The 11,286-nt window shown below is 49.1% G+C and overlaps 1 long non-coding RNA gene across 1 annotated transcript; it reads left to right on the forward strand.

Annotated features, from left to right (window-relative positions):
* Window positions 1-5,783: 5,783 nt before the first annotated feature.
* Window positions 5,784-6,188, forward strand: LOC123069177 (uncharacterized). Its single transcript, XR_006432331.1, has 3 exons — window positions 5,784-5,839; window positions 5,944-6,069; window positions 6,165-6,188. It is a non-coding gene; the product is annotated as an uncharacterized lncRNA (long non-coding RNA).
* Window positions 6,189-11,286: the final 5,098 nt, after the last annotated feature.

Here is an 11,286-nt window from a genome sequence, read left to right on the forward strand (position 1 = left end):
TTAATTTTGTTGTGTGGGTTCCAATAAAGCAGAGATGGCAGATAATCAGTGGATGTATAGTGGGTTTTTCCGTCGGAATCAAGTAACAACAGAGTGGGTCGAGAAAACTGATGTGTTTTTGAAAGAGATATTCCGTAGTCCAATGAGGATGGTGCCAGAATGCCCGTGTGCCAGATGTAAGAGACGTATCCGCAGAGATAAGAGTGCGATGACTAAGCACCTTCGCACGCATGGATTTATGCCCAACTTTAATATGCCGATAAACTTTGCCCAGCGGGACCGTGGTAGAGAGGATGTGATACGACAACGCATCGCTGGTTATGAGGACGATGGGGTTAGAGACATGCTAGATGATGTCTTTGCTGCACAGCCGACACCTCCGTCACATTCAGCGAATGAACCGGAGGAGCCGGAGGAAACCGCAAAGGCCTTCCTGGAAATCTTGGCCTCGTCAAAGAAACCTCTCTATGAGGGTGCCAAGCTGTCTATGCTGGATGCCATCTCGCAACTGGTGGAAGTGAAGGCTGAGTACGGCTGTAGCCGAGGTTGCTTCGAAGCATTTCTGGGAGTATGGGCTAACAGCCTGCCCGAGGGCCATGAATTGCCGAAAACCCTGTACGGTACGAAGAAAATCATGAAGGCGCTCTCCATGGACTATGAGAAAATACATGTTTGTCCAAAGAATTGCCTTTTGTTTAGGCATGAGTATGCGGATGACAACTACTGTAGGAAGTGCGGTTCCTCTCGGTATATTGAGGTGGTCGATAAGCATGGTCAGAAGCGGCAGCTAAAAATCCCTGTGAAGGTTCTTCAATATCTTGATTTTATAAAAAGACTGCAGCGCCTTTTCATCACCGAGGAGTCAGCCAAAATGATGAAGTGGCACAAGGAAGGGAAAAGGTACAATCCAAAAAAAATTGTACATACATCAGAAGGTGAAGCATGGAAGTCATTCGATATAAAGTACCCGGAGGAAGCAGCCGAGGCTGGGAATGTCAGAATTGCTATAACAGGTGATGGGTTCAATCCATATGGTATGTCGTCTAATCCATACAGCTGCTGGCCCATATTTGTTATTCCGCTCAATCTCCCTCCCGGCGCCATAATGCAACGCAAGACCATGTTCCTGTTGCTTATAATTCCGGGGCCTGAATATCCAGGGAAGAATTTGAGTGTGTTTATGCAGCCGTTGGTGGATGATTTGCACCATTCTTGGTACTTCCCGAGGTTGACATACGACCGGCATCTGCAGAAAAATTTCTTGATGAAAGTTTGGCTACAGTATTGTATGCATGACTTTCCCGGCTATGCCCTGTTCTGCGGATGGTGTACAAGTGGATAGATGCCTTGCCCAGTGTGCATGCAGGCCTTGATTTTCATTTGGCTGAAGAAGGGTGGCAAGTATGTTGCCTTTGACCAGCATCGATAATTCCTCCCTCCAGACCATCCTGATAGGGAAGACAAGAAGAACTTCACAAAAGGCAAAGTTGTTCATGAAGTAAACGAGATTCCAACGTTTTCTGGTGCGGATGTGCTTGCTCAGCTCAAAGCTCTTAAGCCTGCCGGTGAAGGGAAAGGCAAATGCAAAGGCAAAGGCAAAGGCATCGTTAAAGGGAAAAAAATGTTTTGAAGGATATGGCGAGACGCACAACTGGACTCACATTACCCCCTTCACGCAGCTTCCCTATTTTAAGGACCTCAAACTTCCATACAACATCGACGTGATGCACAACGAAAAGAATGTCGCAGAGTCCCTTTTTAACACGATCCTCAACATTCCTGATAAGACAAAGGATAATGTTAATGCTAGAGTCGATCAACAGAATATTTGTGATAGACCACGTCTTCACATGCAACCTCCCACAGGCAGTCGAAAATCTTGGTTCAAGCCAGATGCTGAGTTCGTACTTAAAAAGGATCATAAGATGGAGGCATTCAAGTGGCTGAAACACGTCGTGAAGTTCACTGATGGTTATGCGTCGAATATAAGTAAGGGGGTCAATCTTTCAATGGGCAGAGTGACCGGGCTGAAGAGTCATGACTATCATGTATGGATTGAGCGGATTATGCCGGTGATGGTTCGGGGCTATGTTCCCGAGCGTGTCTGGCGTGTGCTTGCGGAGTTAAGCCATTTCTTCCGAACGCTTTGTGCTAAAGAAGTATGTCCTGAGAAGATAAAAGAAATGCATAAGAAGGCGCCGGAGTTGATATGCAAGCTAGAGAAGATCTTCCCGCCAGGCTTCTTTACTCCGATGACACATCTCATTTTGCACCTTGCGAACGAGGTATTGTTGGGGGGCCCTGTGCAGTATCGTTGGCAATACGGCCCTAAGAGACAGAACAAGCATCTGAGACAGAAATGTGGAAACAAAGCTAAGATTGAAGCTTCCATAGCTGAGGCAGTTATCCTAGAGGAGGTGGCAGACCTCAGGACAGCCTACTATCCGGACCATGTTCCCACGTTGCACAATAAGGTGTCTCGATACAATACAGAAGAACCCAAATATAAACCCAAGTTGCCTCTATTCACTGGGCAAGGTGGCAGGGCTGGATGCTCGACATCTTATGTCATGCCACGAGATGAGTGGGAGGATGTCATGTTCTATATCTTGCACAACATCAAAGAAGTTGAGGATGAGTGGATGAGGTAATACCTTTGCACCATTCTTTTAGTCAATTCGTTATGTTCACTTTGCCTAGTTCTTATACCGCTTTTCTTATTGTAGTCGATTCGTTGAGGAAGAATGGACAGGAATGCTGCCTCCTACTGAAGCGGAGGCACTTGCTCTTCTCCGAAAGGGTGCTGATGGAAGGAAAAATTTCGTTGCGTGGTTCATGGAGAAAGTAATATTTCACACTTCCCTATTACCCATTTCACACTTCCAATTAAACTCATGCACCCTATAATTTCAATTAAACTTGTAGGGAAATGATCCGAACGAATCAATGGATGAAGAATTGAGATGGGTTTCCATGGGTTTTGACCCTACCGTCATGACATGCCAAAAGTATGATGTGAATGGGTATCGCTTCCATACAGAGGAGCACCAGAACAGTCGGCCTGATCCCAAAACCATAAATACCGGAGTCTTCACCGAAGGAGATAATAATGTAGATTACTACGGAAGGGTAGGAAAAATATACGAGCTTACATTCAAATGTGGCCGTAAACACCTAAGTCTCACTGTGTTCAAATGCCGATGGTTCGACCCCAAAAAGGGTCTGAGACATACACCTTCTGTTGGTTTAGTTGAAGTTAAACCATCAACCGTCTATGCCGGAGCTGATCTCTTTATCGCCGCTACCCAGGCCACACAAGTATATTATCTGCCTTACCCATGCCAGAAAGAGTACCTAAAGGGTTGGGAAGTTGTGTTCAAGGTGTCGCCACATGGTAAGCTACCAGACCCGAACGATGATGATTACTACAACATAAACCCCATGACATACGAGGGAGTGTTTTTTCAAGAGGAACATGATGACGTGGTCCGAAACAAGGAGGATGATGACTTGGGTTATGTTGACCTGGACCCAAACGACGACGGCGCCCGGATTGATGGTGAGGCAGTTGTGAATCAAAGAGACATAATTATGCTTGAAAAGTTAAATGAAGACGCTGACGCTGACGATGAGGAAGAGCCTCCACCTCCGTCAGACAACGAAGAAGATATGCGGGATAGTGATGATGAGACCGGTCGACAAATAGATTACAATAGTGATGATTCATATGGGTTCTAGAAAATGTATGTTCTTTTAATAATGTTCTCTTCCGTTATTAATGTCTTTCCTGTATGCTTGTTTTTTTATATCCTTACTAATTGTTTATTCTCTTCTCAATGCAGGTTTGCTAATCATGGGCAAGTCCAGCGGTGCCAGTTTCCTCAGTAAACTCAAAGGAGGACTTACTCGGAGTGGACGAGCCCACAAGGTTCCCTCCCGACTACGCGAGGATGGCACCTCATAGGGAGGTGGAGGGGTCGGGGGAGGAGACCCTAGAGGAGGAGGGGGTGGGGGGAGAGCCCCTAGAGGACGAGGAGGTGGGGGGAGAGGCAACCGGGCCAAAAAACTCCGGGCCGTGTCCGAAATAGGAGGGTCTTCTTCGATGCCCTCCTATGCTGATGCAACTTCTGAGTCTGAGGAGGAGGAGTATATTCCTGATGTCGAGGAGGAGGAGGCCGAGGAGGAGGAGGCCGAGGAGGAGGAGGCCGAGGAGGAGGAGGCCGAGGAGGGCGAGGAGGGTGGAGGGGAGGTTGACCCCGAGTTGTGGGGTGACTTGCCACCGGGTGCTCCGCAGGGGTGGCTGCGTGGTAATGCCGGAGTACCTACACCACCTTCTATCGAGGCGCACAAGTGGCTCATTGAACCTGCGGGGACAGAGTAAGTGCATCTCAATCATACTTTCAACACATGACAACATTTTTTTATTGTACACATGGCAACCCTTTGATTCTTTTGCAGTAACTGGATCCTTCACGGAAAGGGCCGTAAACCGAACGGCCTTCTCACTGTCCTGTTGAAGCAGTTTTGGCCTGGCCTATTCTGCCCGCGGCCAGACAGGGACCCACAGCTGCGTGTTTTGGCCACAAGCTGGGCCCACTACGAGGCTTGCAGCAACGCGGAGTACGGGACGGCCGCTAAGGCCGTGATCACCAAATTTTGGGTAAGTTCCCTTTTGAATCACTTGTCTTTAGTTTCGTTCATAGTTTATCATTGAATCACTCAAATCATGCCTTGTTTGCTTCTGGTTTATGCATGATTGCAGCAACTCTATAGAGTTCTTGATGAGCACAAGGCCAGAGCCGACGTGGTCTTACTTGCGTCTGCAAAGAAGAAAGCTCGTCAGTTGCAGTACGAGGTGCGTTGGGTTGCCGTCTCACAGTACTACCACATCTACCTGCAACAAAAGATGACCAAAACTCAAGCACAGAGGCAAAAAATTACCATGAGCAGGGAGCAGTTCATGATGGTAACTATTACTGACTTTTCATTGTTTCAAGGAGTCAACTATATGTTTCGTGCTCACATGTCATGCTTCCAAAATTTGCATAGGTTGTTCCTCGTTGGTGCTATGGAAGGCATGACGGATGGGCGTGTTTGGTGGATAGGTGGGTCGGTGACGATCCAGAGTTTGTTGCCAAGAGCATCAAGGCCCGGGCTAACCGTGGAAAAGACGGGACACACGGCCAAGGAAACAGGAACCACTGGGGCTTCAAGGCCATGAAGGTATATCTATATGAAAGATGCATTTTGGTTCTTCTTTACCGTCATGTTCTTATGTATGGCTAACTTCTGTTTGACGTTGCAGGAGGACAAGTTGCAGAGGCCGCTCTCAGACATGGAGTCGTGGAAGCTGGCCCGCGAGCGGAGTGATCGCAAGGAGGGTGAGAGCCAGTACTACGGCAACACCGAGAAACACCTGCAGTCTTACACTCAGAACTATCAGAAGTTGCATCCGGATGTTCCCGTTCCTGAGGTCGCCCAGTCTCAGATCGACGACACGGCGGTGGTGGCCATCCAGGGTAAGTCCCATGGCCGGTATCCGTGTTTCGATGGCTTGGTCACTCTGTCGATCTCGTACACACGGCTTCGAGCTACCAACCCGAGCCCGTTAGAGAGTACGGGGCGTTCGCAGCCTCCCTTAGTCCGCCAACGTGCTGTAAGTACTTCCCCTTATCTTCTTTGTCTCTATCTTTCTTAGTTTATTTTCATCACTGCCCACTTAGAAACAACCTCAATTTTGTAGGCATATCAGACCTTTCTAGAGCATAGGCATATTGAGGTGAGGGAGTACTTGCAACGAGTGAAGGCAAACGATGATTACAGCCGTCAAGTGATGGCGGTTAGTTTTGCCCTCTTAAACCAAGCTCAAATTTGCACTTTCATTCCTTCCAACTTTGTTGATCACGGCTTGTTTCTAAGTGGACTTGTTTAACTAACATCCAGGCTATGTTGGCGTCTTGGACTAACCGCACGGAGCCACCACAAGTTGGACCCCCACCACCACCTGCGGGAGACGCCCCACACATTCCCACGTTCGAGGAATGGCTGGCACTAGGCGGTGATACTCCGGTTAGTAAATTTTCCTAACTAATGACAAACTAGTTCTCGTTCATTCAACACTATCATGTCATATTTACCGTTAGAATCTTCTTTCAAACATGTAGGGGACCGGTGGCTCGACTCCTGCTACGTCGACCCCAGTCACTCCGATCTGGCAGAGTGATGGTGGTCGCGGTGGCGGTTTTGGCGGAGGAGACTTGGCGGTGGCGGTTTTGGCGGAGGTGGACTTGGTGGTGGTTTTGGCGGAGGTGGACTCGGTGGTGGTGGTGGTTTTGGAGGAGGTGGACTCGGTGGTGGTGGTGGTTTTGGAGGAGGTGGACTCGGTGGTGCTTGATGTCGATGATGATTCCGTGTATGCGGCCGTTGTGCCATGTCTTTCATGTTTCAACTTTTATGATGTTTCATGTCTTGCACTACTCTTATGTTCTTGGACTTTAGCCGGTGATGATCTTGACTATGTTTAAATGATGTTGATGAACTGTCATATTTCATATTATTCTGTTTTGAAATGTTGTCAAATGAATTGGAAAAGAGAAAACAGGGAATAAAAAAAACTATGCCTACGGCAAAGCCGTCGGCATAGATAAATTCAGGAGCCACCAGGAGGCGACACGTGGCACAGCTATGCCTACGCCCAAGCCGTCGGCATAGATTTATATCTATGCCGACGGCTTGGCCGTAGGCATAGCCATGCCACCAGGTTACACCAGGAGGCGACACGTGGCTGGGCTATGCCTACGGCAAAGCCGTCGGCATAGATTAAACCTATGCCGACGGCTTTGCCGTAGGCATAGCCCTGCCACGTGTCGCCTCCTGGCCTGCCAGCAGTTTGACGACGTCGTCCGTTGCCGTCAGATGGAAAACTACGCCGACGGCTAAACTATGCCGACAGCTGCGTCAGGCCGTCGGCATAGACCCCTATGCCGACGGCATTATTATGCCGACGGTCTGACAGGAGTACGCTGACGTAATCTAGACTGACGGCTCTATGCCGACGGCTGCCGTCGGCATAGGTCTATGCCGACGGCCCGTGGCCGTAGGCATAGACCGCGAGTCCGGTAGTGCTGGGTAGTTCCTTGGAACTGCCCCCGGGATTGAAATTGTTCGCCGTGGCTCACTGGCCTCGAGGACGGCTGCCATGGCGCGACGCCCTTGGCCTTCTCCGCCTCCTTGCTCACACCCTCAAGTATGTCGATGACCACATGGGCTGGTACGCTGGCGACCCCCGCTGAAGCGGGCCCACCACCTCCTGCAGCTCGGAGATGCGAGCCTCCAGATCCGGCTTCCACTCCTGGATCGCCTCCACCTCGGCGCAGAGGTCGCCAATCGACTCCTTGATGTCGGAGAACTCTCCCATGAGCTCGCACATGAACTTTTTTATTTTCGTTGTCCATGGCGAGCCTCTTCTGCTTCTCGCGCCGTGTCTCGATGATACAACAAAAGGTTGGGGCCAGATTTGCGGTGGAAGGTGGTAGGAAATGGCTCTAGATACCAATTGATAGGAACTACTAGGATTCTCACTATCTGTTTACACAAATTGAGTCTGGTTACACGCTCAACGAGCTGAATCTGGTAGGAAGGAAAGAGGAAAGTAGCTCAGGAGCCGCCGCCGCCAAGTCCGTGATCCTCCGGATGATTAGGGTTGGTGGCGAGGGAGTCCTTTTATACCAGCCTCGTCTCGGGTACCTGGGCCAGTCACCCATTCTGGGCCCGAGACTCGTGGGTTGGGCTTCTTCTCACACTTGGGCCTGTCTTGAAACCCGTCCTCTGATCTGGCATCCTCCTGGGTCGTATCCTCGTCCGTTGCTGGCTCCATAGCGTCGCTGACAGCTTCTCTGCATGCATGAGACGCGTTGCTCACACTAGTGCAAGAACTGGCTTCCTGACCAAGTGGAAATGTTGATGGCATGGCATGTATGCCAAGCGAAACTTTGAAAGGAAAACGTCTTGAAAAAGATAAAGGATATAACTTCAAGAGGCATAGTAACGCCAACGGAAATATTATACTGCCATCGGTCCAAATTACTTGATGCAGCTTTAGTGCAACACTGCCTCGATTAATTTGGATCGGACTAGAAGTGAATTTCCAGACAAGAATGTGCATTGACTCCCTTTTGCTGCTCTCTGTCTCACAAACCCAAGTAGTGTTGCATAATAACACCCATAATGTTCGTCAGGCACCACCACCCCTGACCGTAAGGTGATTATTCTTTGCACTCGTAACTAAATGCCAGAATCTCTACCAAACCTTTCTTTTGCGCCGAAGCTTGCTTTATATGGCAAAATTCCGGTGTGCCCCCTGTCTGCGTGGGTGCATGTTGACATGAGATGATTCCCCGAAAAACATTTGCAACCTCGAACCATTTCCGTTGCATCAGCACTACTCCCCGAGTGATGGGTGATGGGTGTATTGTAATTGTAACACTAAAAAAGGGAGTGATGGATGGCAGGATGTGTGGAGGAGGTCAGGGTTGGGTTGTTTCTGCTGCCTCCTTTCCCTGCCATGGGAAACAAAGGATCAGATGCCAAACTGTTAATTAAATCGATCTCACCGTCCAAAAAGGGGTCGCTAAGTCAATCCAGAACAATATTATCTTGCTAGCGATGATTTGCATCACTGCCTCACATTCAGTGATGAGGAATCGCTTTTGGTCAGTTTAGTTTCTCGCAGCGACAGCGGCCGGGCGCGATAGAAAGTCGGCCACCGTTCTCATTTCTTTTACTAATATTGATTTGATAGTGTGAATGTTGTAATTTTTTCTACAAAACTAGTTAAACCTTTTTTTTGTGGAAAAAAAGGAAAAAAGAAAAGGAGGGAGTACCTTTTTATGAGAACGGCTATAAAACGGAAACCACCAGCTGTTTTACCGCTGCTCTCTTTTCTCGCAAATGAGCTGTGACAATTGAGAAGCCGGTAGATTCTAGAACTGATGTCCTGATGGCAATCTAATCTTATTTCAGTTAACTTGTTACGTGCAGCAATGTAGAAAGAGAAGAACTTGTTACGTGCAGCAAGTCAGCAACTACATGCACTGGATGCCGGACCGTACAGTTACAGTGCGCATCGGATGCCCGTAACGGCCACAGGGCAATAACGGCTTGCGACCCCGACCAGATTTAATGTGTACGTATCCACAGAAATAACTACACATTGATGCCAGAATTAACGTTCAGCTGGCTAGATTTCTCTCTTCTTTTCTGGGTGTTTGCACGGCATGCCATTCAAAATTCAAACCGAGTCCTCCCTCCATCCATGGTTTTCTTCTGTACGTAGTTGCAGCAGCAGTGTTTCATTTATACAGGTACACGGTACACTTAATTGCTCTTGCATCATGCACTCCGTATCACAGTACTACTAGTATCAGAGTGGTGGTAATACGTACCTTGGGCCGTTGCACGCCGTATAGTACATCGTTTGACTGGCACCTTACCACTCGCCGGCGAGCTCAGTACATGTAGCTTGTTTTCTGCTCGTATCACTCTCATGCGCAGTAAAAATACTGTGATCCTCGTGCAGCCAAGGGCAATCCAGATTTCAACGTGTTTCTGCCTGTGCCTGCCCGCCCCACAAGCTCAGTTCAGCTGGATGGTGTGATGTGATGTACGTAGTACGAACGGGGCATGTGTGTTTCTGACCTGAAACTGAAAGCAAGTAGAGTATGGCGGCGTCGGCTTTACTACTGTGCTGCATTTCCTGCTTGTGCGTGTCTGTGCTGTGGTGTGCGCCCGTCAGGGTGTCAGAGTCAGAGCGCAGTAACTTTGCGTGGAAGTAACCGATCGAGGTGCCGTGGGATCCATCATCAGCTTACCGATTCTACTGTCGTCCAGTAGTACCGCTGTATCTCGTGCCGTGACACATACAGCAAGTACTTATCTAAACGCTTTTATATTTCTCTACAAATGGAGTACAACACTTCGATATGGCATAATACTCCTACACGCATTTGGTACTCCAACCAGTCCTGGGATCGGTCGAGTTGCGGGGATCCCAAATAACAGATTTCGAGGGGCTGATTATTATCACTATCGATGCTTGTACAACAAAGCTCCTCACGAGAGCATCTCAAAGAAAAACAATGGACAACACCAAAACAACAGTGAGGACCCAAACAGTGAGGTCGAGCCGAGAGACTAAAAATAACCCATTAGACAGTTGCGGACGTCTTTTCTATGGCATCACTTTTCATGCCCTCATATCTAAACGACTTATCCCTCAGTATGCCGGTCTGAGGGCAATCACTCGCCTTCTTACATTTGCCCTTCAATGTCATTCTCGTCAGGAGACAAGCAAACGGCCTTTCAGATACAAGGCAAGCAGCTTCCAAGCAAGCGACCAAGTCACAAAACTTATTTATGAAAAGAGTGTCAAGATTATGCACTGACAATGGTGGAGCAGGCGTCGAAACCACATCTGAGGGCCCGAGCAAATTCAACTGTTGTTGCTCCCATGACAAGGTTGAATCATGTCCCTCGCACGTGGCTGCTGGCGAGTCCACATTCATATGCTCTATTGATAAAGGTGAAGCAGAGATGACAAAGGTGAAGCATAGCTCGCACATAGCACCACAAGCGCGGGCATGATCCACAACACTAGGGGCACGACCACGACGATAGCCTTGTCCTCAACGGCATACAACACAGGGAACAAGGAAGACAGCGACAACGAGTTGTCCCAGTCCGAGGGAGAAACAACCATAGACCTCCACACCCTTGCTCTCCACTGAGCGCATCTACTGCCACATATGACAAATGTGGCCCCTCAAACGCCGGCAGACGCGTCCGGGCGCGTCCGCGGGCAGTGACTGAGCACGCCTCGAATTTTACTTGTTGCATTCGCACATCTCATACTAGATTCTTAAATCCATACAAAGACATGCAAACGAAATAACCTATGTACTATGTCGATCACCTAGCTACACATCGTCGGAGATGTCGACCATGTCCGTGCCCGGCTCCAGCAGTATGGGCGGTAGTTGCAGCTCCAGCTCCTTCGGCTGCTCCGCTCCGGCCTCCTCCACCTCTAACTCCGTGTCGAGTACGACAAAGGGCGCATCGGACTCTGCCGGTTCCCGTCGGAGGAACGCCCAGTTGGCCTATGCATATGCTCATCCTGGATGGACTCCAAGATGGCCTGCTACTCCGTCATCTCGTCGGACTGGACGAACTCCGCCTCCGCCTGCTCCATGTTGGAGCCCGACAGCTGCTGTTCCGGCTACTCCACCTCCT

Source organism: Triticum aestivum, chromosome 3B, assembly GCF_018294505.1.
Source record: "Triticum aestivum cultivar Chinese Spring chromosome 3B, IWGSC CS RefSeq v2.1, whole genome shotgun sequence".
Lineage (NCBI taxonomy): Eukaryota > Viridiplantae > Streptophyta > Magnoliopsida > Poales > Poaceae > Triticum > Triticum aestivum.